We start from the raw sequence: 7,079 nt of genomic DNA on the forward strand, positions 1-7,079 counted from the left end.
AAATCACCCTTGTGTCTCGATTGGTCAAACTGTTAACATTCATGTAAAGCCAAATAATTCATTTCTTTCAAATATATATATAATATGAAGAATTAACAATTATATACAAGGATATATATACTTATAATTAATTACAAATGTACTTGTTATATTACCTGATTAGTAATCAAAATAGACAAAATATAGTCTGTGGTTGAAGTTTTTAAAAACAACATTGACTTCATTAAAGCTTTCCTTTGTGGAAATTTAATGAAGCATTTAAGAAATGTTTTAATTTTTGAACAGGTGAAGCAGATGTTTTAGAGGGCAGGACATCCAATTTTTGCACACATTGTCTAGTTTAAAGATACATGTACCATCATTCCAAAATTTGCATAATTCTATTTCAGATTGCTGATGTATTTTGTATGACAGATTCTTCATCTGCAGATGAAGGAAATGATCCAGGTCCTGTAGCATCAACAAGTTCTAGTCCTTATACAGTTAATGCTGGTAGATGTTCACCAACAGCTATGACTCCACAAAATCAAATGCAGACTTCCTTGACAAACTTTAATAATTCTCCTCAATCCCAAATGGATACAAGAACTCCTCAGACACAAACAGCAACTTGGACAGACTCCATTATGCATGTGCCTGCTGGCACACCTACTGTAAGTATTTGTTTAGACATCTGCAACTCAACACAGGATACCTATCACTTATAATTCATTATAACAGAGCTCTTGTCTGTTGGATGTCAAAATAACTAGTAGCAACAAACCTAGAAATCGCAAATGACAAAAAAGTAAATAGCTGAGACCTTACAAGCCTTAGTGAAAAATAGGAGTGTGAGGCTTGCTGAGAATTTTTGACATTATAATGGCTAAAGTGGAAGCCATTTCCAAATTTCCTCCTCCTACAAATAGAAAACAACTTATGAGATATTTAGGCATGATTGGATTTTACAGAAAATTTTGTTCAAATTTTGCTACCGTGGTTCAACCATTGACTCATCTTTTACGAAAAGATTCTAAATTTATCTGGAGTGAAAATTGTCAAAACGCTTTTGAAAATAACAAATCACTTTTAATTAATAGTCCAATTCTGATTACTCCAGACTTTAAAAAACAATTTAAACTTGCCGTTGATGCAAGCGATGTAGAAATTGGAGCTGTTTTATATCTAAGAAATTAGATAAACATCAGAAAAATTATTCAACTATTGAAAAGGAGTGTTTTGCAATGTTGTCAGCACTTCAACATTTTGATGTATATTTGAATCCCACTGTATATCCTATTCTTGTTTGTACTGATCATAATCCTCTCACCTTCATACATAAAATGAGAAACAAGAATCAGAGGTTGACAAGGTGGAGTTTATTGTTACAGGAATATGATGTAATTGTAAAACACATTAAGGGTAAAGATAATGTAATGGCAGATGCTTTATCTAGAGCTTATTAAAACACTTTGTATATACTATGGTTCATATTATTCATGATAAGTTTTTGTTACACTAAAATTTCTTTTAAGGGGGAGGTGTTATGATATTGTAATTATTGTATTTATTTATGTTGGCCTAATTTGTGTTGTATGGCCTGATAGGTGTTTACAGAATAATCTTAGAACTGTGCAGTTTAGAAATCACTGGAACAATTACAGATTGATTGGAACTTTCCAGAATGATCCTAATAAAAGATGCGTTATATAAACTTCTACATTTTACTAGAAACTTCCATTGTAACTTTCTAGGATGTTCCAGTATAGATTGTTCTAGAATTTTCCTTGACAATTATATTGCAGATACTAAAGTTAAACGCTCACTCTTGGATTTGGACTTAGACATCGATAGACATTAATATTCATAGCATTTGGATTGACATTTTTATTCTGCCAACAACATCATACTGGATTGTGACCTTAGAAGTGAACGTAATATTCAGATTGAATTCCGAAAGATTTCCGGATACAGATAAAGATATAAGATTGGACTCATATTTTGACAGTTAAGTTGACAGATATATTTGTGTAATACTTCTTGTAAACTTTTGTATAATAAAAATTGTTAAATTTTATTATTGATTTGTGTCTTTTGTTGGCTACAATTTAAAGGTAATTTCTGGCCGTAACAATGTAGATTACAAAAATGACAAAGTTTTAATTGTAAATCATTTAGAACTGTCACAATATTGATATATATCAAGGAAACATTTGTTTTCTATTACACGTCATTGCAATGTGCAATCCCCCAGGGCCCTTGGCCCGGTTGTTCAAAAAGCTTGATAACTGGTTATCCACTTGATTACTATCCAGTGGTTAAATTTTGTTGATCAAAACCTGGTGAAGGATTGGTTTATTATCCATTGGACAACATATTATCCAGAGGACAAGCCCCATAACTCTTAGTACTTCCTGTCACATTTGTAAAATAGAACAAACAAAAAAAAAGGAAAAGGGCTACAAATGTTTTCCTGACAAAGCTTGTTGACAGGAACACCATAAATGCTAAATCCAACAGCTCTATTGCCAAACAGAGGAAAAGGAAGTATCAGCTAGGTTTCAAAACATGAATTCCATCCCAGCAGAACTAATTGATGGAATAGATCATGCGTTATTACGAGCTCAAGAGCAAATATTGGAAAGCACTTTGAGTGCAAGATTCACTCCCCGTATTACAAAAAAAAATAAAAAATTATAAGTGGACATGAAAGAAAAGTGCCTGTTATATTAACAGAAATAATGGGTCTAGACTAGATAAAAACAAGTGTTGCTGAAGTCATTAAATTTCTGTTTGCAAGATCAGGATAATGATGAGGCCATATAAGAGGAAGTGATTACCTAAGAAAGTTTAGTGATGGTAGTGAGGCTACCTTAGTTTCTATAGGGAAAACTGTGTTGCTATGGTTATTCAATATTTGGAGAGAGAAAAACACAATGATTGTATAAATACTTCTTGCTCGATATTTAGTGACACCATGTATATGCTGTTCTGGTAAAAGAAAATATTTGAACTTGATTACTGGTCTTCTTTGGACATTACGGTCCTTGGAGACCCTTCTGTACCTCAGAATTTCATCAAAACAGTTTGGGATTACACCAGCATCACCGTACTTTTTTTTGATGATATCTTCATTTTTTTTGTGTTTTATCTCTATTGTTCTATTGTAAACTATCATCTTTTGTTTGCTATGACCCTGTCTATTCAATTTAACAGAAGAGCCTCTTTTATTTAAAAGGGACAACAACAAAAAAACAATAATAAATATAAAACATATGTCAGAATTAACAAAGCCTCCAACCTATGATGAACTCACTAATACTACAATTGTATGAACACAAATTCTAACAATTGTTCCCCCTCAATTGACAAAAGGAAGACCAACACATCAAAACTTTACACAGTGCTTCAGTACTACAAAACAAAGGTCTAGTTCAATTTTCATCTTAATTCATCACAAATGTTATGAATTATGCTGTTTTCACGATTTTGCACTCCCACTTTTTTAAAACGGTTCCTAGATGAAAACTTAAAAATTAATTAACCTATACATAATGTGGCGGGGTATCATTTTTTTGTTGATTGTTCAGTAAAATACTTTACCAAAAGACAATGTCAAGCTATTTGAAATGAACTATCATTTTCATGGAAATATGCATATTTTGCATTTTTTAGGATTTAAGTTTTTTGGAGCGGGTAAATCCAACTATATATCTTCTATATATTAATCAAGTGATTAAATAAACTTACCCATTATGCATTGTTTTGGAGCTTCATGTCTGTAGAACAATTACTGAATCTGCTGAACCAAATCCAAGCAAACTATAAAGACTTAAAAAGACCAACTTTACTGCTGTGGGAGAAGAAGACCTCATACAAAAACTTGTGAAAAAACTCTTCAATATCATGAATGGAAAATTAACAAACACAGTAACCAACCAGTTAAAAAAAGGTTTGGGATGACATTACCATGAAAGCTCGCTTGGAGTTGCTTTTCGTACGTCAACAGAAATAAGAAACAAGCGGAGAAATACCACAAGAGTGGTTAAGGCTGTTATACAACTCACAGGAGTGATATATTCAAAACTGGAGGAGGACCAGCTCCAAAACTCTTAAAAATAATAATGTGTTGTGGAAACAGGTTCCGCTAGTTTATTTGGTCAACACTTCAAGTTTTCTTGACACAATGTGTAAAATTAAATTTTGTCAATGGATGTTTATATTTCAAACAATGAACCTCAAAGTGAGATTTGTGCTCTTAAACGGTTATTCATAATAATGCAGTTAAGTTAATATCACTAAATCTGACAATCTTTCAAACCTTAACCTAAAAAAGATTGACAAATTCTGCTAACGATAGAACAATGATACATTTACTTATTTTTTTATATGAACTTTAGTTGTTAATTTCAATTTCTGAGTAATTTGGTCTCATGTGGAGAGGTGTCTCACAAAATTGAAATGTTAATATTTGAAATTATCGGTAATTTGTACATTTGTTCCACGATGTGTACTTGCTGCTAATGTCAGTATCAGTGGACTAATTGTGATATAAACTAGAGGCTCTAAAGAGCCTGTGTCGCTCACCTTGGTCTATGTGCATATTAAACAAAGGACACAAATGGATTCATGACAAAATTGTATTTTGGTGATGGTGATGTGTTTGAAGTTCTTACTTTCTGAACGATTTTGCTTCTTACAATATTATCTATAATGAACTTTGCCCATTAGTAACAGAGAACTATATTTGGTAAAAATTTACATAAATTTACCAAATTAATGAAAATTGTTAAAAATTGACTATAAAGGGCAATAACTCCTTAAGGGGTCAATTGACCATTAAGGTCATGTTGACTTATTTGTAGATCTTACTTTGCTGAACATTATTGCTGTTTACAGTTTATCGCTATCTATAATAGTATTCAAGATAACCAAAAACGGCAAAATTTCTTTAAAAATTACCATTTGGAGGGCAGCAACCCAACAACCAGTTGTCCAATTCATCTGAAAAATTCAGGGCAGATAGATATTGACTTGATTAACAAATTAACTTCTTGTCAGATTTGCTCTAAATGCTTTGGTTTCATAGTTATAAGCCAAAAACTGCATTTTACCCCTATGTTTTATTTTTAGCTGTGGCGGCCATCTTAGTTGGTTGACCAAGTCATGCCACATATTTTTTAAACTAGATACCCCAAAGATGATTGTGGCCAAGTTTGGATTAGTTTGGCCCAGTAGTTTCAGAGGAGAAGATTTTTGTAAACGATTACTTTAATTTACGAAAAATGGTTAAAAATTTACTATATAGGGCAATAACTCCTAAACGGGTCAACTGACCATTTTGGTCATGTTGACTTATTTGTAGATCTTACTGTGCTGAACATTATTGCTTTTTACAGTTTATCTCTATCTATAATAATATTCAAGATAATAACCAAAAACAGCAAAATTTCCTCAAAATTACCAATTCAGGGGCAGCAACCCAAAAACCGATTGACCGATTCATCTGAAAATTTCAGGGCTGATAGATCTTGACCTAATAAACATTTTTATTCCATGTCAGATTTCCTCAAAATGCTTTGGTTTTTGAGTTATAAGCCAAAAACTGCATTTTACCCCTGTGTTCTATTTTTAGCCGTGGCGGCCATCTTGGTTGGTTGACCAGGTCACGCCACACATTTTTTAAACTAGATACCCCAAAGATGATTGTGGCCAAGTTTGGATTAATTTAGCCCAGTAGTTTCAGAGGAGAAGATTTTTGTAAAAGATTACTTTAATTTACGAAAAATGGTTAAAAATTGACTATAAAGGGCAATAACTCCTAAACGGGTCAACTGACCATTTTGGTCATGTTGACTTATTTGTAGATCTTACTTTGCTGAACATTATTGTTGTTTACAGTTTATCTCTATCTATAATAATATTCAAGATAATAACCAAAAACAGCAAAATTTCCTCAAAATTACCAATTCAGGGGCAGTAACCCAACAACCGATTGACCGATTCATCTGAAAATTTCAGGGCAGATAGATCTTGACCTGATAAACATTTTTACCCCATGTCAGATTTGCTCTAAATGCTTTGGTTTTTGAGTTATAAGCCAAAACTGCATTTTACCCCTATGTTCTATTTTTAGCCGTGGCGGCCATCTTGGTTGGTTGACCGGGTCACGCCACACATTTTTTAAACTAGATACCCCAATGATGATTGTGGCCAAGTTTGGTTTGATTTGGCCCAGTAGTTTCAGAGGAGAAGATTTTTGTAAAAGTTAACGACGACGGACGACGACGACGGACGCCGGACGCAAAGTGATGGGAATAGCTCACTTGGCCCTTCGGGCCAGGTGAGCTAAAAATATTGGGTCAGTACGCATGTCCGCAACTGACATGCGCTAATGCAATGCGTAGGGATCTACCCCCCCCCTTTTTTCATTCACCAAATTGCGCGGGATTGTTTTCGAAGAAAAGCACAAGGTTTTTTTTTGGCGAATGAATACATGTCATTGTTCAAAACTTTAACACAGTTAGTTTAGCCTTTTTGAACGATTATTGTGAAAGTGTGAACAGAAAATGTATTGAAACTTTAAAAAAAAAAGCTACACTATTATTTACGAAAATATTCATTGCAAATTTGTTAATTTTTTTAACCTTGAAAACCCTTTATGTATGATACTGTTTGGCTGTTTTACCCAATTTTGAAAATATAAGTAATATATATTTCAATGGTTATTTATTTTTTAATCGCATTTTTCACTTTTATATTGTTTTCCAATGTAATTTTATTCGTCCTTAGGCGTACAAGAAGCTTTTAAACGCCCGGTATTTGCATTCCTTTTTTTGTGTTTACGGAAGCATACTTGTGACGTCACCTTGTTTCGTTGCCATGCCAAAACAATAACATCATTTCGCGGAATTTTCGTTTTATTAAATTAAATCATGCAAAATAAGTTAAATAAAAGACTGATTTTTTTAAGTTGCTGTAGAATAGAGATAAATATTATATTGTATCTGAATCTTGGCCGAAAATTGAGAATATATAGTAGTATAAAAAGTTGGTCATAACGTGGAACAGCCGTTTTTTGTGTATCACTGCATTTGCAT

This window comes from Mytilus edulis, chromosome 11, assembly GCF_963676685.1.
Source record: "Mytilus edulis chromosome 11, xbMytEdul2.2, whole genome shotgun sequence".
Classification (NCBI taxonomy): Eukaryota; Metazoa; Mollusca; class Bivalvia; order Mytilida; family Mytilidae; genus Mytilus; species Mytilus edulis.